At 32.4% G+C, this 21,727-nt stretch overlaps 1 long non-coding RNA gene across 1 annotated transcript in view; it reads left to right on the top strand.

Annotated features, from left to right (window-relative positions):
- Nucleotides 1-8,182: 8,182 nt before the first annotated feature.
- The window catches only part of LOC139877820 (uncharacterized), an 82,288-nt gene continuing 68,743 nt past the window's right edge, over nucleotides 8,183-21,727 (top strand). The window contains exon 1 of the long non-coding RNA XR_011768791.1: nucleotides 8,183-8,293. This is a non-coding gene — a long non-coding RNA (uncharacterized lncRNA). The remainder of the gene's footprint in view (nucleotides 8,294-21,727) is intronic.

The following is a 21,727-nucleotide window of genomic DNA, read 5'->3' as shown; positions in this document are numbered from 1 at the left end:
TGCAACACTTAAATGAGTTGTGCTACATGTATTAGACTTACACAAGTGTTATGATGGTCAAACCTTAGTTAAGATGATGCAAACACATCAATAAGTTGTACACTTGAAGCTATATGCATCAAGGATGAGAATCGTGATAAGCATCGAGCACCAAGAACCCATCGGAACCTACTGTTTACTATTTTATGGAACAGACCCAAATACCTGGGCTACTGTAAAGTGGATTTTCAGTTATCTCTGTTCGAGTAGATAATTTTTCATTTAAGACTCGTCTTAATCCGAGTTACGGTTTAGGATCTATGGCCCTCCGAGTGTCACTATGTCCTTTAACGTTGTGCTGAAAATTCTGACCTACTCGCACTTAGACCGTCGCCACGGTCAAACGAAGACGAGTTTGCTTCTGGAATTTTTACCACAACTAAAGGACTCATATACGGAGCCATGGACACTGGTCTCACCTTATTTCAGTAGGTATAGAGGCCGTGGTGACTGATCGAAGTCAGCCTTTGTTTTAAACTCTTTTCATGAACGAAACTTACTTTACACCTTTTGTTTGATGATGAATGATGATCACCCTCAAGACCTAATTTACATACATTTAAACCTATTGGAATGATTTACTGACTTAGTAATATTTGACTTAGGTTGAGGACTTTCCGGACCTACATACTTGCTTACTTCCCGACTCAACTTTACTACTACTTTGCCACTGTGAGTTATAGCATTCCCTTTTTACTTTAACTATTTTGGGAACTGAGAATACATGCGCATTTTACATTTTACATACTAGGCACGATTACTTAAACTTTATATATGTGTGGGTTATACAACGGCATAAACTTTCCCCTTAGCTCGGTAACGTTTAGTCATTGGTCTTTGAACCGGTGAACGCGAATCTTAGATATGGATCCATAGGGTTTGACATCCCCACTCGAGCTAGTAGCGCTAGCATTTAACGGGTGTTTAATACTTCGTAAACATACGCACTTTCCAAGTGTACTTTCAGGGGGTGATATTATTAAACGTTAAGTTAGTTACCGAGTGCCCACGATTGAACATATACTTTATCATACTGATTTGAATTACTATTTTGAAACGCTTGTCGAAGCACTAAAATCTCGTGGCCTACCTTACATTACTGTTATACTTAAACTATAGCTCACCAACCTTTGTGTTGACGTTATAAGCATGTTTTTTCTCAGGTGCTTAAGGTTACTTGCTTCCGCTGTTGTGCTAGTCATGCCTCGTAGACTTCCGCTGTGCTTTACTAGAGATGTCACCGCATGAACACTTTATCTTGCATTCAAACTTAATTACTTTTGAACAATGATTTGTAATGACCTAAGGGTCACGTACTATTATCTTTGCTTCTATTCATAGAAGCATACTTTTGATTGCAAAACATTTGATGTTGGTTATGACGTCACCTTTTATAATGAATGCAAACTTATTTGGAAAACGCATATAGTGTTTGACCTTGTAATGATCTTGTTGTTGGTGGTCTGTACATGTTGATTTAGTACGGGGCGTCACAATACAGATCTGGAAAAAACCAGAATCTGCACAAATTGAGGCACGAAGCCAACGGTGGACTCAGCCAAGCCGACGACTTGAATTGATGAAGCCGGAGGCTTCATCTGTTTCCCAGACAAAGATTAGTTTTCGTCCAAGTAGTTTTCCCACACAAAGATTAGTTTTAGTTCATAATGGTAGACGAACAATACTGAAAAGTAACGAATAAAATAAAAGAATAACAAGAAAGTAATTAGACATGTACCTTAAAGTAAAAACGAAGACTAAAATTGAATAAAACTTGAATATAACTTCAATGAAGCTCGATTACAATGTTGAAACTTAAATAAAAACCCTAATAACTAAGAGTTTTGGTAATAGTTGAAAACCCTAGAACAGTATATGAAATTGTATATATTGAAAACTGTAAAATTCGCCCTTTATTTATAGAGTACAAAATCGGTGCCCAAGCCGACGGCTTCCCTTGGTCGTTTACTCCTTCTCCAAGTAAAACGTGATCATCAATCCAAAGAAAACGCGTATCTGTGGTAACTAAGCTGGCTGCTTCAAAACCTAGATGGCGGCTTCACTTATCCGTAATCTTTCTGATTTAGTTGCCTTAATTAGATGTTTCTTGGGCTTTAAGTACACGAAATTGCCTCTAGCTGGAGGCTTCACTGCTTGATCCCTAAGTTATTCTATTCTGTGTTTTATCTGGAAAGTTCTAGAATTCATCCCAAACTGGCGGCTTCATCTGACAATGTCGGCAGCTTCCTTGCCTTTTCTGCAGATTTTCTCTGTTTTTGATCCTGTTTAACGCATTTCTCAAACAAAAATATTAAAAATACCTTTTTCTTATTTTTACCCATTTTTGTGTGTTTAAATATTCAAAATGACTTCAAAATACCAAGATAACTCCTTATAATATCATGAAAAACTTGTATAATTTAGAAGTTATAAAACCCCAAATTTCTATCTGTTATACTCTTGCTTAATACTCATCATTGAAAGTAAGGTATTACATGCTGCAAAAATGCTATTCCAAGACCTGGCTTGCAGTCCATAACTCTCAGGTATTCATTCTACCGATTTGTGTTCCGATCCATTACTTTCTAATTGCTTCCATAAGGTTTTACTTTTCTATCTCACTTAATTCAATGAGTATTAACATATTCCAACTCTGTTAATACATATTGTATATGATTATTTGTGCTATTCTACTGTATTTTCTTTATATGCTATTGTATATTGGGATGGCAATGGATCAGATATGGATCGGGTGACGCCGTATCCATATCCATATCCATTAAGTTTTTGTTCACCCATATCCATATCCATTTAATTTCAGGTCATTCGTCCATATCCATATCCAGTGGATTAAGCGGGTTAATGGATATCCAATGGATATTTAAAAAATGTTATAATATTTCCTTATATGCGATTAAAACGAAAACGTAGTATAGCAAAAATAAATATAACGTGACATTATTAAATTCTATCCATAAAAATGTGTAATTTTTGTCGAAGATATAACAAAATTTGTTAAATTTATTATAGACATAGATTATTAAAAAAATTAAATATGAAATTTGTAAGTCCATTTCGTTAGATATACATGTTTTATTGTAATATATTATAGTTATTTTATTATAGGGTTGAAAGCAAAATGTAAATCTAATGGCAAATGAGCTTATAATAGTAAATATATAAGCATATATCTATATTTATGTATTTGTATACGTATTTAGGGTGATAATGGATATATCCATGGATGAAAATTTTCATTCATGTCCATATCCATATCCATTTAGGTTCATCCATATCCGTATCCATATCCATATCCATTTAGGTTCATCCATATCCATCACGAAACGGGTGGATCGGGTGGCCATTGCCATCCCTAATTGTATACATTGTGTGAATGAATCTACAAGCTGTCTAACATCAAGATGAGATGAAAAATATAATAGCGTGATGTACACCATTGCACTGATGAAATGTCAAAGTGAAAAGAACATTGTAAATTGATATCATGGGATATCATTGTATGCTTTTATTGGTATCTAACTTAGTTCGTGATTACAATGCTATTAATGATATTCCGATTGTGATTACAAAACATTACATTTAAACTTCTATTTTAATTTTATCAACAGGATGAATACAGCAGGTTGTTTAAATACATCAAATTGTGAATCAGTGGCTAACGGGTATCATTTTTTTTAACCGAATTGTTCATTCATGAATGCTTCTTTATTTTTTATTTTTATTTTTGCTTTGGTTGATACTATGGCTTTATGTGTCACTACTTATTATAGCCATGGTCTCTTTTGCATTGCTTCAGTTTTATTTCGATTTCTCAGTATTGATTTTTAAAATGTTTGGTGTTGTATTTTAAAATTACTTGCTAAGGATTTACGTGTTAGCTAATTTATGGTTTTTCTTGCTGGCCATATTACTGGCGTTATTATTGTTATGTATATTTTGTTATTGCTCAAATTGCAGGGTCAACAATTCACATGTGCAGGAACCATCGGCTCAATAGCAACGAACAGAAATTGGTTTTGCTACAAATGCAAATCACGCAAAATAAAACTGAGCACTACGCCACCCTCTCCCGGATGCCCAGACCATCGAACGTGAAAGATGAATTTTTTACCAATCTGGAATATTCAGGCAAACTCATATTACTCATTACGTGAACTGGACCTCATGTGCATCAACGCATAATGCTATTACGCCAGATGTGATAGCTCCTTTCATGTGGAAATTTTTCGGTTGTCAAAATGGTATGAATACAAGCTACTACAAATACTCTCCCTCAAAAAAAGAATAGATAAAAAGAAAATCTAAAAATTTTGGTTCAACATCATGTTACATTTTACAGGGTTTCGGCTATTTAAAGAAGCAACTAATAATGAATCAAGTGTAATGGTCGATTTATTTGCAGTATATAAATAAACCAAATGACCCGTAAGCCAATAGTGTTTTGATTTGGATGTGTTGTTATTTGTAGTTACGAAGCAGTCACCGAGTTATAATTGTTGTTGGTGTAGTCGGGGAAGAATTTTAGGTTATTTTGTTTGGTAACAAAATTTCTATGCATATTTTGAAATCTATAATATGTAATAACCATAAAAAAAATTTCCTACTAAATACTAATGTAGATGGGACTTTTGTTTCGATAATGATTATGATTATGATTAATAAACAAAAAATTAAAGAGCGTGATTATGTAATTATTAGGTTGACTTGAGTAGATTTTGTAAAATATAAGAGTATATTTAGCTCATGCTTATAATTAATAAGTAATCAAGTTACTATTTCTATATCAATAGGTGAATAAGAGTTATATATTACTATATTTATATATTTATAAATTTATAAATGTTTTTTTTATTTGAAAAAAAAACACTTAATTATACTTCTTACAACTTTAGTTTTTTTAAATTATGATTACCATATAAAAAATATTCGTGTACCTAAATAAGTGCCACCTTAAATAAGAATAATAACTATAACTAGTGAAATGACCCGTAAAATCATGGCTGTATTTAAACGAAACAGTTTAATGATATATTTTAGGTATTCAGTGAATGTAAATGTTAAAGTCATTTAGTTTAATGACCAATACATTGTAATGGGCTCTATGTTCGTGTTGTAACTTAATTTCTTGTGCTATAAAATGTTTGTCTTTCGATAAAAAAAATCTAGTTTAATGACCTATGAAATCACGAATTTCGACTAAGAAACTTTTCATTGTCTTTACAAATATATTGATATATTTAACTTGATCAAAATAAATGAACTACATTCATTCTCTCACCATCTTCTTCCAATTTTCATCACAATTACCGTTTTCCTTGTTATAAAAACCTATATTACAACTTTTTATTGAGACATGTAGTTCGGATACATATGTAACGTAATTAATCCCGTTAAGAGAACCCAAATTTGAATTTGAATAATAATAATAATAATAATAATAATAATAATATTAATAATAATATTAATAATATTAATAATAATAATAATAATAATAATAATAGCAGTAATAATATAATAATAATAATTATTATAATTATAATAATAGATAATAGATAAAAATAATAAAGTTTGTATAAAAATTGAATATTTATATTTTTATTAATAATTATTAGTAATAACAAATGCCTCCTAATTTTTTTAAAAAAAACTTAATATATAATTACTTTATGAAGGTTGTACAATATACTTCAAGATTTGTACATGTGTTCATGGATTGTTTTGTAAAAGATTGTACACTTTGTTAAAAAGTTTGTACATATGATCATGGAAGTATTTATATATTATGAGTATTTATTTGTTTTAATTTTATATCTTTTTTAATTAGAATTAATTTTATAATATAAATCAGTAAAATGGCATTATCAGTTTGTATTTGTTTTTATTTTATATATATAATTTAAAATCATAAAACATTATTGCATTCAAAATCGGCATGCATATATATCGGTATTATTATGTGTATTTATTCTGTATTTTTTTTAATTTTTAGTTAAATAGAATTAATATATAAAATAATAATGACATCACCATTATGAAAATTAAAAGGTAATTATTGAAATGATGACATCATCATTTTAGAGGTTTATATGAATACTAGTGAAATGACCCGTGAATTCACGGGTTTGTTTAAACGAAATATGTTTTAGGTATTAAGTGAATGTAAATGCTAGTCATGTAGATTAATGACCCGTTAAACCACGAATTCCGACTAAAAAACTTCTCTTTATTTTGACAAACATATTGATGTATTTAATGTTGTCAGAATCAATAAACTACATTCATTCTCCAATCGCTATTTTCCAATTTTAATCACAGTTACTATTTTTCTTGTTATAAAAGTCTAAATTATAATCTTTTATTGATACATGCATTTCGCATACATATATAACATAATTGATCCCGTAAAGATAACCCATATTTGAATAATAATAATAATATAATAAAAATAATTACTATTATAATTATGAATAATAATATAATAAAAATAATTATTATTATAATTATTATTATAATTATAATTTTAATAATTAATAATAATAATAAAGTTTGCTTAAAAATTGAATATTTATATTTTTAATAATAATTATTAGTAATGACAAATGTCTCTTGAAATATTAAAATACATTTATTATATGAAGATTATACAACATGCTTCCAAGTTTGTACATGTGTTCATGAGGTGTTTTGTAAAAGATTGTACAAATTGTTTAAAAGTTTGTACATATGGTCATGGAGATTTTTATCATATGGTTGTATATAATGTTTCAAATAGTGTACATATGGTTATGGGGGTGTTTTATCATAAGGTTGTACACAATGTTTAATATATTATACAATTAACATTGTAAATACATTTATTAAATATAATTAATTATTTTGATTACATCATCATAAGGGCTTAGAATTTTTCTTTTTATTTTTAATTTTTTTTAAATTTAAATAATCCTTATTTATGACATTATTATTTTAGATATTTATTAGATGGAGGATGATTCTCACACACTGTTTTTTGATCCTCACACACCAATTTACTTGAACTCCTCCCTAATAATAGGGTAAAAGGGTGTGTGAGGATCAAAAAACAGTGTGTGAGAATCATCCCCTTATTAGATACTATAGATATGGATATTTTATTGTAACAAAAACTATTTATATACTTGTTACCCCAGATCATTAAATAATGTTATGAAAACTTCTATTACATTACATGTTCTACTATAAAACAGCTAAAACTATATCATTTTACATGTTAATGACTAAATTCTCATGTTCTATATCGAAGGGAAAAGAACAAAAGTTAGGTAAAATATGGAATTCTACCAACTCATCCATCTCATGTTACGTGGGCATCTTCATTTTGCACATGCAACCACCTATTAAATTAATATACTCCGTATTACATTAGCGTTAATTAGTATTAACATGAACAATTGCATTTGGCGTTAATTAGTATTAACATGAACAATTGCATTTGATATTTAAGAAACAATAAACCCGGTCAAACAAGATATGCTACATAAAAAAATTTACATGAAAATATGGAAAATTAGTAATTTTGATTTATCTATCTATCTATCTATCTATCTATCTATAAGTTCTAGTAAATTTCTAAAATTATGATGTAATAAATAAGATTTAACAAAGCTTAAAAGAAATTCAAAAATAAATAAATAAAATCTAAGCTACCAATAATGATGTCATTAACATTAATTGATTAAAAATTAACAATAAAAAAGCATCGTATTAGTTAATTAAAAATTAACAATAAAAAACATCGTTCTTTCTCTTGAACCCGTGTTTATAATGCTTAAAATGTAATCCTAATTTGAAACCACCGCTCCAGTTCTTTTTCTCTTCAAATCTAACGAAAACTCTGACCAAATATGGTGTTTAAATATGGTGTTTTTCATAAAACTCTTATTTAAGTTTTTTGATATTTTTTTTATATACAGGGAAAAGATTTAAGGTTTTTTGTTTTCTTATTAACTTTGGATTTGAAAGTGGATGAAGGCTAATAATCTGTAAAGTTTAAAGGATGTTCAACATATGTTTATTTTGATGATTAAAGGTTCGTACAGACTTTTTGTATTTTTTTTAGTTATTGGTTAGTTTTTTATGGTATTATAATTTAGTTTGATTCTTATGCGCTGATTATGATAATTGAGCATTAAGAATGGAACATGGAAGATCAGCATGAAAGAAGAATGGAGGTTTTTGAAGCTCTTGAACTAAGGTTAGTATTTCAAGTTTTTGTTTATCAATTTTTTTGAAGTTTTCTTTATGCACACAAGGTGTTTGATGTTATGTCAATAACAATATTGAAATATCAACCAAGATTTTTACTACATTGAAATGTTTGAAGCTGTAGGCCTACAACATTAGAACTTAGAAGTACACATAGGTCAGTTTTAACTCATAAGACCTATTTGACTTTTATTGTAAATTTGGAAGAGTAGTCTATTTTCGTACATTATGCTTAAGTTGTTGAACTCGTTTTCAATAAGAATTGCAGAAGTGGTCATTTATGCTTGATATGACCAAAATGGACAGTTTTATTTATGCAGTGTCGTTAGGTCGCAAGACGTCAGAATCAGCTATCACGAGATGGGCAATAGTTTTAAATTTATATTTAGCGGGGCCTAAATCGTACTACTCCTTATTATGGTGAGTAAGGGAAGTATGACCTAGGGTCGAATTTTTAAGAAGTCAGTAAAATCGAACCTATTTAACTTAAGATAATCCTAAAGTAGAGGAGTAGTTGTAAATTACCTAATTTTGAGTTTTCTAGTTAATAAGATAAAATAAAGTAAATGCGATAAAATTTGTAATTCAGATAAGGTTAAAGCAAGTGCATACTATGATTTCGTTAGTTACTTTGCCAAGATTATGGAATGATGGCTCATGAATAGGTAGTGACCTTGTATTTATTACACTGGTCCTACCGCCCCTGTCATAAGACATGTCACTGAGTAATGCGTTAGGCTTGAAGATTCTGAATAGACAGCAACGTCCCATACCTCTATGCCCGTGCAGCTTGACTACAGGCATACACGTTCAAATGGCTCATCCAATTGAGCGACTCGGTTAGGTGACGTAGTTCCAAAAGGTCTAAACTTTCTTAAGCATAATGGAGTACAAGGTATTCCATATCCGAGAGACGCGATGTGTGTCGATGCTTTCGTTAGTGATTGGTTTTAAAAGATAGTTAAGCCCTTAAAAGAGTTTAACCATAAAGAACACCATGGCCAAGTCGGTTTGACTTCTATGAACACGTTCGGTTATCCTAACGGGCCACTCCTTTATGAGTTTAAACAAACAGCTCCTTAATTAACTAAGAATCCCTCAAGCGGGGTGCAATGCTTGAGACCGCGTTATGGTAAAGTGTACTAATCAGCACTGACCAGGTTCCATGCCCTTACTTAGCCGAGGTACAGCTTACAACAACCGTTGTGCTTCAGCATGAAAGTGCGAAGTTTATATGCTTGGTGACTACCCTAGCATGGTCTAGGACTGACAATGAATTATGGGCCTAATTAGATGTTTCACTACGAAAGAGTCCTCAGTCGGAATCCAAAGCTCGATGGACTTACTACAACCGGTGTGCCTCAATCAAGCTTGCGTTGTATTCGATAGACTTCTCTTACCAAGGGGTGACACAGATAGTGTACTCTAAATTGGGGTTCGCGACTCTCCAATAACAGAACCAATAACTACGTTCTATTAGTTGAAAAAGCGATTGAGTTTAAAGCATAATCAGAAAGCATCGCAACAACATACACAAACCATGACATTATTTCGGCATTATAACTAACTTCATCATGGCATACACTAAAGATAACTACACGCTAATCATGGTAACAATATAATAAATCACAATAATGAAAGACATTATATAGAGACAAAGGAAAGAAGTACCAATAGATTAAACGAGTTCCGAAAATACAAAAATGACAACTTCAAACTCCAGACTGCTCCTAATACAATCTTCGGCATTCTTATCCGGGTACTAATTTTCCCGCTCGGAGTTGAAGACCTTGAAAGTATGACTAATTATTGTAGAAAGAGAGAGAATGAAGTGAATTGAAGTGTGTGTAAAATTGGATGACAAATGGCTCATTTATAGACTTGAGTTTGGTTGGGAAACGCTGGAAGGTCGGCCTGGCAAGCCGGCGCCACAGGCCAGCGTGGGTGGCCGGGGCCAGGCAAGCCTGATGCCAATCCCGTTTCCCATGCCCGGTGCAAGGTTGAGATGGAAAGTCGATGCCACACTGGCAGGCCGGTTTTGGCTCCTGGTCTGCTATTTGCTTGGATCGTCATGCTCGTTCACGAGATTTTAACTTGGTTTCCGGGGTCGTAACTTGTCTCTCACCGTTTTCGCTCTAGAATCTTCGTTTTAGCTCCGGTTCGCTTGATTCTTTTTGCATCGTCTTTGTAATTACTCGATCTTCAATTTTAACCGACAAAGCAAGTATTTTGACGATAAAGCTTGAAACTTTATCGTTTTGGGCCTTAATACCAGGATGAAAACGTGACTTTTTAGCCGATATCAATGCACATTTACTTGTGAATGGTCCATAACTGGGTATGGGTTATGTATTTGAATAACAAGTTCATGGACAACATAGTATTGATATTCAGGTTAGTTGTAAGTATGTGTGATATACACTAAATCTTTCTCATTATGTATTTAGTATGCTCAAAATAACTTATACATTTTAGATGTCACCAAAAATATCATTTTGAGGGTAATGGGTAATGCTGAGTTCATTGATAATTTTCCTACTGCTACTGTTGTCTTCCTTCCATTTTTAATGTCTGACCATAGTCTATGGTATTGACTTTCCCTGATCTTGTCAAAGCTAAGCCTAAACCTTTCAAGTTTCCTAATTACTTGACTACTAAAGCTGGCTTTCTTCCTATGGTCAATGATGTATGGAAGCAGGAAGTTAATGGGCATGCTATGTATTGTGTTGTTTCAAAATTAAAGTCTTTAAAGAAACCAATTAGAAAGTTGAATTATGAGCAGGGAAATCTTTTTGAAAAAGTCAAAAAATTGAAAGTGGAGTTAGAAAGGGTTCAAGAAGCTGTTGTGAAAGATTCATCCAATCATGAGTTGAGAGAAGAAGAATCTATGTATGTCAAAGCCTATACAGATGCAGTCAATGATGAAGAACTCTTTTTAAAGCAGAAGTCAAAGATTGAATGGTTAAAGAAGGTGATCAAAATTCAAATTTTTTTCATAAAGCTGTTAAGGGAAGAAACAATAGAAATAGGATCACTTCTGTAGCAGATTTGCAGGGTAATGTGTTCTATGGTGATAAAGTGCCTGATCAATTTGTTCTTCATTTTAAGAATGTTCTTGGTTGTAGCAATGTTATGAATCCTATTATTGATCCTGATTCTTTGTTCACTAAGAAGATTTCTTTTGAAGATGCCCATGCTATGGTGAAAATTATTACAGATGATGAAATTAAAGCTGCCCTTTTTGACATAGAAGATGATAAAGCTCCTGGTCCTGATGGCTATTCTTGTAAGTTTTTTAAGACTTCTTGGGGAACTGTGGGGCCAGAAGTTTGTAAAGCTGTTAAAGAGTATTTTCATAATGGTAAATTATTGAATGAAGTCAACTCTACAATCATTGCTCTTGTTCCTAAATTGGTTGCTCCTCAAAAAGTTAATGATTATAGGCCAATAGCATGCTGCAATGTAATGTACAAGATTATTAGCAAGGTGATCACTAATAGAATCAAAAATGCTCTTGATGGTATTGTAGATGAGAATCAAAGTGCTTTTATCCCAGGAAGGCAAATTAGTGACAATATATTGTTATCTCTAAGAATTAATGAGAAATTATCACAAAAAAGCAGGTCCTCCAAAATGTGCTTTTAAAATTGATGTCTGATGGTCTGAAACAGTACCTTTATTTATGAACGGATTTGAGTTGTTTTGTTACACGAATTGATTTATTGTATATATGGTATTTTAATGAATTTAGGTTGGTTTCAAACATATATAGGCAACTAGTCCTATCCGTGTAGTTTAGTTTGTTGGTAAATCCGGTTCGTTCCACAGGGAGACAGTGTTCAAATTATTTTTTTAATAGTCTTTGAGGTTAAACTTATTTAAAGGGGGTTTTGGATTAAGAATTTATAATACTGCATAATAATAATAATAAAATATAACTTAATCCTAATTTAATTGAACTACTTATTAACTTAAAAGTGAATTAATTGAAATTATACTAATAAGTTTATTACTAAATGATAATTAATAAAATAATAACTTTTAATAAAACTAATTGATTAGAATTTTGTTTTGAGCAATTATAATATAAATTTATTTAAATTAACTAAATAACATATTTTAATTAAATTAATATAGATTAATAGGAATTATAATAATTAACTAATTATAAACTAATTACTAATTATAAATTATTATCTTAAATACTAGTTATAAATTAATAACTTAAATATAATAATAAAATATTTAAAATCCTAGATTTTAACCTAATTGCTACAGTACTCGTATTAATACTTACGCGTTTCGCGTAATGATATACGCGTTCCGCGTATGTTTTAAAACGTACGCGTATCGTATAGAATTATACACGATCCGCGTATGTTATAGTCCAGGTGACAAACAGTGCTGGTACAGATTTGAGTATTTTGATGTAATTTTTATATTTTAGTGTGTAATAATAATAATAATACGTAAATAATAATAGTAATAATTTTACAATATATATAAATGGGAGTGGTTACTTAAATGTGTCACCTCTAGATCCATGGATTGTTTTAAGTTTAAGCTTGTATTAAAATGTTTAGTATAAAACTTATATTTTCCTTTCGAATAAATATAAAGTTTTAACTAACTAAATTAAATCTAATTTTCATTGGATTATATTTAGATAGTTACTAGTCCTTAAGTATTTAAATTGAGACCTAACCCAGTTTTGACCTTCGCCAAAACCCAAATCATAACGGTTTCCCTTTTTACAATTTCACTATTATATGACTCGTGATATTACCCAAACCACCGAACTTTATTTCTAATTTAGTGTTAGTAAATTATTCATAAATTCGTCTAGATCACTTTTAATGTTGAAGCTTAATTTATATAGATAAAAATAACTTTCGTTATTTTAATCTAACAAATTGAGTGACAGGGGTTAAATATCCAAATACATAATAATGGTTCTTTTAATTAGGCTCAATGTTAAAAATACTACAGTTACATTTTAATTTTTACAAATGATAACAATCCATTTCACTAGGGGCTCTACATCTAAGCAAACACTAGGAAAATTTAGCTACTCATTATTCTAGGGTAAACATGAAAATATAAATATACAAACATAATAATAACGATAAAAATTGATAACGATAATTTTAATGGGATATACTTACGAAAATCTTCACTCTCATTTACTTTAAACGGTAGAAAATTACAATAGCAACACCCTTTTTACTCGCACAATAATACCCTTAATCACGAACAATACACCCTTGAAATAAAAACTATCCTAAATATTCCTTTTGGAACTGTAAATACAACGAGTATAGAGTACTTTGAATAAAAAGACTAATATTTTTGTGTGTTGTTCCCTCCTAAATGTAGTGACCCGAACTTTTCCATGTTTATATATATTAATTGAGATTGATATTTACATGATTAAATGTTTCCAACATGTTAAGCAATCAAACTTGTTAAGACTTGATTAATTGAAATATGTTTCATATAGACAATTGACCACCCAAGTTGACCGGTGATTCACGAACGTTAAAACTTGTAAAAACTATATGATGACATATATATGGATATATATATATATATATAGTTAACATGATACTATGATAAGTAAACATATCATTAAGTATATTAACAATGAACTACATATGTAAAAACAATACTACTAACTTAATGATTTTTAAACGAGACATATATGTAACGATTATCGTTGTAAAGACATTTAATGTATATATATATCATATTAAGAGATATTCATACATGATAATATCATGATAATATAATAATTTAAAATCTCATTTGATATTATAAATATTGGGTTAACAACATTTAACAAGATCGTTAACCTAAAAGTTTCAAAACAACACTTACATGTAACGACTAACGATGACTTAACGACTCAGTTAAAATGTATATACATGTAGTGTTTTAATATGTATTTATACACTTTTGAAAGACTTCAATACACTTATCAAAATACTTCTACTTAACAAAAATGCTTACAATTACATCCTCGTTCAGTTTCATCAACAATTCTACTCGTATGCACCCGTATTCGTACTCGTACAATACACAGCTTTTAGATGTATGTACTATTGGTATATACACTCCAATGATCAGCTCTTAGCAGCCCATGTGAGTCACCTAACACATGTGGGAACCATCATTTGGCAACTAGCATGAAATATCTCATAAAATTACAAAAATATGAGTAATCATTCATGACTTATTTACATGAAAACAAAATAACATATCCTTTATATCTAATCCATACACCAACGACCAAAAACACCTACAAACACTTTCATTCTTCAATTTTCTTCATCTAATTTATCTCTCTCAAGTTCCATCTTCAAGTTCTAAGTGTTCTTCATAAATTCCAAAAGTTCTAGTTTCATAAAATCAAGAATACTTTCAAGTTTGCTAGCTCACTTCCAATCTTGTAAGGTGATCATACAACCTCAAGAAATCTTTGTTTCTTACAGTAGGTTATCATTCTAATACAAGGTAATAATCATATTCAAACTTTGGTTCAATTTATATAACTATAACAATCTTATTTTAAGTGATGATCTTACTTGAACTTGTTTTCGTGTCATGATTCTGCTTCAAGAACTTCGAGCCATCCAAGGATCCATTGAAGCTAGATCAATTTTTCTCTTTTCCATTAGGTTTATCCAAGGAACTTAAGGTAGTAATGATGTTCATAACATCATTCGATTCATACATATAAAGCTATCTTATTCGAAGGTTTAAACTTGTAATCACTAGAACATAGTTTAGTTAATTCTAAACTTGTTCGCAAACAAAAGTTAATCCTTCTAACTTGACTTTTAAAATAAACTAAACACATGTTCTATATCTATATGATATGCTAACTTAATGATTTAAAACCTGGAAACACGAAAAATACCGTAAAACCGGATTTACGCCGTCGTAGTAACACCGCGGGCTGTTTTGGGTTAGTTAATTAAAAACTATGATAAAATTTGATTTAAAAGTTGTTATTCTGAGAAAATAATTTTTATTATGAACATGAAACTATATCCAAAAATTATGGTTAAACTCAAAGTGGAAGTATGTTTTCTAAAATGGTCATCTAGACGTCGTTCTTTCGACTGAAATGACTACCTTTACAAAAACGACTTGTAACTTATTTTTCCGACTATAAACCTATACTTTTTCTGTTTAGATTCATAAAATAGAGTTCAATATGAAACCATAGCAATTTGATTCACTCAAAACGGATTTAAAATGAAGAAGTTATGGGTAAAACAAGATTGGATAATTTTTCTCATTTTAGCTACGTGAAAATTGGTAACAAATATATTCCAACCATAACTTAATCAACTTGTATTGTATATTATGTAATCTTGAGATACCATAGACACGTATACAATGTTTCGACCTATCATGTCGACACATCTATATATATTTCGGAACAACCATAGACACTCTATATGTGAATGTTGGAGTTAGCTATACAGGGTTGAGGTTGATTCCAAAATATGTATAGTTTGAGTTGTGATCAATACTGAGATACGTATACACTGGGTCGTGGATTGATTCAAGATAATATTTATCGATTTATTTCTGTATATCTAACTGTGGACAACTAGTTGTAGGTTACTAACAAGGACAGCTGACTTAATAAACTTAAAACATCAAAATATATTAAAAGTGTTGTAAATATATTTTGAACATACTTTGATATATATGTATATATTGTTATAGGTTCGTGAATCAACCAGTGGCCAAGTCTTACTTCCCGACGAAGTAAAAATCTGTGAAAGTGAGTTATAGTCCCACTTTTAAAATCTAATATTTTTGGGATGAGAATACATGCAGGTTTTATAAATGATTTACAAAATAGACACAAGTACGTGAAACTACATTCTATGGTTGAATTATCGAAATCGAATATGCCCCTTTCTATTAAGTCTGGTAATCTAAGAATTAGGGAACAGACACCCTAATTGACGCGAATCCTAAAGATAGATCTATTGGGCCTAACAAACCCCATCCAAAGTACCAGATGCTTTAGTACTTCGAAATTTATATCATATCCGAAGGGTGTCCCGGAATGATGGGGATATTCTTATATATGCATCTTGTTAATGTCGGTTACCAGGTGTTCACCATATAAATGATTTTTATCTCTATGTATGGGATGTGTATTGAAATATGAAATCTTGTGGTCTATTATTATGATTTGATATATATAGGTTAAACCTATAACTCACCAACATTTTGTTGACGTTTTAAGCATGTTTATTCTCAGGTGATTATTAAGAGCTTCCGCTGTCGCATACTTAAATAAGGACGAGATTTGGAGTCCATGCTTGTATGATATTGTGTAAAAACTGCATTCAAGAAACTTATTTTGTTGTAACATATTTGTATTGTAAACCATTATGTAATGGTCGTGTGTAAACAGGATATTTTAGATTATCATTATTTGATAATCTACGTAAAGCTTTTTAAAACCTTTATCTATGAAATAAAGGTTATGGTTTGTTTTAAAAATGAATGCAGTCTTTGAAAAATGTCTCATATAGAGGTCAAAACCTCGCAACGAAATCAATTAATATGGAACGTTTTTAATCAATAAGAACGGGACATTTCAGTTGGTATCCGAGCGTTGGTCTTAGAGAACCAGAATTTTGCATTAGTGTGTCTTATCTAGTTTGTTAGGATGCATTAGTGAGTCTGGACTTCGACCGTGTTTACTTGAAAAATGATTGCTTAACAAATTTTGTTGGAAACTATATATTTTTAACATGTGAATATTATGTGATATATTAATCTCTTAACGCGTTTGATATTATGTGATAGATGTCTACCTCTAGAACAAGTCCCATTGACTCACCTAATAATAATGAAGAGTCAAATGTAAATTGGAATGATTCGTGGACTGATTCACAAGTTCCCGAAGAGGAACCGGAAGAAGAGTCAGAACCGGAAGAAGAATCGGAACCGGAAGAAGAATCGGAACCGGATGAAGAAATAGAACCGGTGGGGGAAATAATAAAACGGTTAAGTAAAAGAAAATCCTCAACCAACCGACCAAGGTTAATTATGGTCAATGGAGTTTTCGCCAAGGAAGCAAAATATTGGGAGGATTACCAATTCTCCGATGAGAATTCCGATGATGTTATAGAAATTACCCCAACTGAATTTAAAAAGGAAAAAGAAAATAATAAGGGAAAGGGCATAAAAATAGAGAAATCTAATTCCAACCCCGATGAACTTTATATGTATCGTCAACCCCCGAAGTCCTTAGGTTGTAACAATGACCCGGGAACCTCTAAACCACCAGGTTTTTCTAAACCAATGTGAATAACGACGGCTCGTATTAGGGGAACATCATATATCCCTAGAAACTTGGCAAAACGAACCAAAACCGAAGAAGAAGAAACAAGCGAGTCGGAATAAGATAGTTGTATTCGTGTGGTGTAATATAAGTAATATAGTGTGCTTATGCTTTATGATATATGTAAAAATTGCTTGTATTAATAAGTATTTTTTTTATGAATCTAACTCTTGTCTATTTTACAGTATAAAAACACAAAATGGATAGACAACCCAATATTTTAAGAGACCTACCCGGAGACATGATTGATGAAATCTTGTCTAGAGTCGGTCAGAATTCTTCGGCACAACTATTTAAGGCGAGATCAGTTTGTAAGACATTCGAAGAACGTTCCAAGAATGCCTTGGTTTATAAAAGGCTTTCGTTTGAAAGATGGGGGATATCACATTGGGAAATCCATAAGTTACGATGTGTTTACTTTGACGCATATATTGCGGGGAACCCAAATGCTATTTTACGCAATGGGTTAAGAAATTATTTTGACTCAATATATCCGAATATTGGACTTCGTGATTTAGAAAAAGCGGCTAACATGCAACATAAAGAAGCATGTTATGCTTACGGATTAGTAATGTTCGCTTCTCACCAAAGTGAGAACAAGAACATCGGGCTACAACTATTAAACAAAACGTTTCCACAAGTGTGGGAGTCGGTAATTGGGGTAAGAAATGAGGTTTTTAGATTGTTACGGGACTGTTGGACATTACGTAACCCTCGCCCCTTTGACGACGTTACAACACGCTGTCTTATCAACGGCCATAACGGTTATGTTCCACAAGACCAAGGATGGGAAGTAATCCTAGTAAAACCAGAATGCATGACTTGTTTCTGGACGTATGAATTACGTGTCCTTATTGCCTTTGCTGAACGACTTGTGTACTAGCTAGAATTATCTTCACAACCATCTTGTATCAAATTTATTGTGTGCTATATTTCATGCTATATGTAAAATAAGCGGTAATGTAAGTTTATAAAATATTGTGTAAAAGTTTGAACGCGAAATATTATTATAATCAGTTTTTCATATAGAATTGTAGTAGTTGAATTGTATATTAGCTACTAAGTATGAACTTAACGGGTAGGTACTACCCGAATTTAAACTTATAAAACGCTAATATGAAGAAAAAGCTTTTATAAATGAGTTCATATTATGCTACGAAATACTATTAACTACTCTTAATATTCTGTATGATTAACTTGTTCCATTTAACTATTTTGAAGGAAATGGCACCGACTACTCGACACACAGTGAATATGAATGAAGAGGAATTTCGTACTTTTCTAGCTTCAAACATAGCCGCAGTACAGGCTGCGCTACATACCAACAATAACCTTGGATCTAGCAGTACAGGAAATCGTGTAGGATGCACCTACAAAGAATTCACTGCCTGCAAACCTTTGGAATTTGATGGAACCGAAGGACCGATCGGATTGAAACGGTGGACCGAGAAGGTCGAATCGGTGTTTGCCATAAGTAAGTGTACTGAAGAGGACAAAGTGAAGTACGCTACGCATACCTTCACAGGTTCTGCGTTAACATGGTGGAATACCTATCTAGAGCAAGTGGGACAAGACGATGCGTACGCACTACCGTGGTCAGCATTCAAGCACTTGATGAACGAGAAGTACCGTCCCAGAACCGAGGTCAATAAGCTCAAGACAGAACTTAGAGGGTTACGAACCCAAGGATTTGATATTACCACGTACGAAAGACGATTCACAGAATTGTGCCTATTGTGTCCGGGAGCATTCGAAGATGAGGAAGAGAAGATCGACGCGTTTGTGAAAGGATTACCGGAAAGAATCCAAGAAGATATAAGTTCACACGAGCCCGCCTCCATACAACAGGCATGTAGAATGGCTCACAAACTAGTGAACCAGATTGAAGAAAGAATTAAAGAACAGACTGCTGAAGAGGCCAATGTGAAGCAAGTCAAAAGAAAGTGGGAGGAAAATGGTGATAAGAATCACCAATACAACAACAACAGCAATCGCAACAATTATCCCAACAATCGCAACATCAATCGCAACTACAACAAACGGCCCAACAACAACAACAACAACAACAACAACAGCAACTACAACAATCATCCCAACAACAATAATAACCGCAACAACAACAACAATCAGAAGCAGCTATGCCAAAGGTGTGAAAAGTATCACTCGGGGTTCTGCACCAAATTTTGCAACAAGTGTAAAAGAAATGGTCATAGCGCAGCGAAGTGTGAGGTCTACGGACCAGGGGTTAATAGAACGAAAGGAATAAATGGTGTCGGAACGAGTAATGGCGGAGCAAGTAGTGTCGGAGCAAGTTATGCCAATGTAGTTTGTTATAAATGTGGAAAACCGGGCCACATTATTAGAAATTGCCCGAACCAGGAGAACACGAATGGACAAGGCCGTGGAAGAGTTTTCAATATTAATGCGGCAGAGGCACAGGAAGACCCAGAGCTTGTTACAGGTACGTTTCTTATTGACAATAAATCTGCTTACGTTTTATTTGATTCGGGTGCGGATAGAAGCTATATGAGTAGAGATTTTTGTGCTAAATTAAGTTGTCCATTGACGCCTTTGGATAGTAAATTTTTACTCGAATTAGCAAATGGTAAATTAATTTCAGCAGATAATATATGTCGGAATCGAGAAATTAAACTGGTTAGCGAAACATTTAAGATTGATTTGATACCAGTAGAGTTAGGGAGTTTTGATGTGATAATCGGTATGGACTGGTTGAAAGAAGTGAAAGCAGAGATCGTCTGTTACAAAAATGCAATTCTCATTATACGAGAAAAAGGAAAACCCTTAATGGTGTACGGAGAAAAGGGCAACACGAAGCTACATCTTATTAGTAATTTGAAGGCACAAAAACTAATAAGAAAAGGTTGCTATGCTGTTCTAGCACACGTCGAGAAAGTACAAACTGAAGAAAAGAGCATCAATGATGTTCCCATTGCAAAAGAATTTCCCGATGTATTTCCGAAAGAATTACCGGGATTACCCCCACATCGATCCGTTGAATTTCAAATAGATCTTGTACCAGGAGCTGCACCAATAGCTCGTGCTCCTTACAGACTCGCACCCAGCGAGATGAAAGAACTGCAAAGCCAATTACAAGAACTTTTAGAGCGTGGTTTCATTCGACCAAGCACATCACCGTGGGGAGCTCCTGTTTTGTTTGTCAAGAAGAAAGATGGTACATTCAGGTTGTGTATCGACTACCGAGAGTTGAACAAACTTACCATCAAGAACCGCTACCCACTACCGAGAATCGACGACTTATTTGATCAACTACAAGGCTCGTCTATTTATTCAAAGATTGACTTACGTTCCGGGTATCATCAAATGCGGGTGAAAGAAGATGATATTCCAAAGACTGCTTTCAGAACACGTTATGGTCATTACGAGTTTATGGTCATGCCGTTTGGTTTAACTAATGCACCAGCTGTGTTCATGGACCTTATGAACCGAGTGTGTGGACCATACCTTGACAAGTTTGTCATTGTTTTCATTGATGACATACTTATTTACTCAAAGAATGACCAAGAACACGGTGAACATTTGAGAAAGGTGTTAGAAGTATTGAGAAAGGAAGAATTGTACGCTAAGTTTTCAAAGTGTGCATTTTGGTTGGAAGAAGTTCAATTCCTCGGTCACATAGTGAACAAAGAAGGTATTAAGGTGGATCCGGCAAAGATAGAAACTGTTGAAAAGTGGGAAACCCCAAAAACTCCGAAACACATACGCCAGTTTTTAGGACTAGCTGGTTACTACAGAAGGTTCATCCAAGACTTTTCCAGAATAGCAAAACCCTTGACTGCATTAACGCATAAAGGGAAGAAATTTGAATGGAATGATGAACAAGAGAAAGCGTTTCAGTTATTGAAGAAAAAGCTAACTACGGCACCTATATTGTCATTGCCTGAAGGGAATGATGATTTTGTGATTTATTGTGATGCATCAAAGCAAGGTCTCGGTTGTGTATTAATGCAACGAACGAAGGTGATTGCTTATGCGTCTAGACAATTGAAGATTTACGAACAAAAT

The sequence above is a fragment of the Rutidosis leptorrhynchoides genome, chromosome 11 (assembly GCF_046630445.1).
Source record: "Rutidosis leptorrhynchoides isolate AG116_Rl617_1_P2 chromosome 11, CSIRO_AGI_Rlap_v1, whole genome shotgun sequence".
NCBI lineage: Eukaryota > Viridiplantae > Streptophyta > Magnoliopsida > Asterales > Asteraceae > Rutidosis > Rutidosis leptorrhynchoides.
This window is presented reverse-complemented; position numbering and strand designations above follow the sequence as displayed.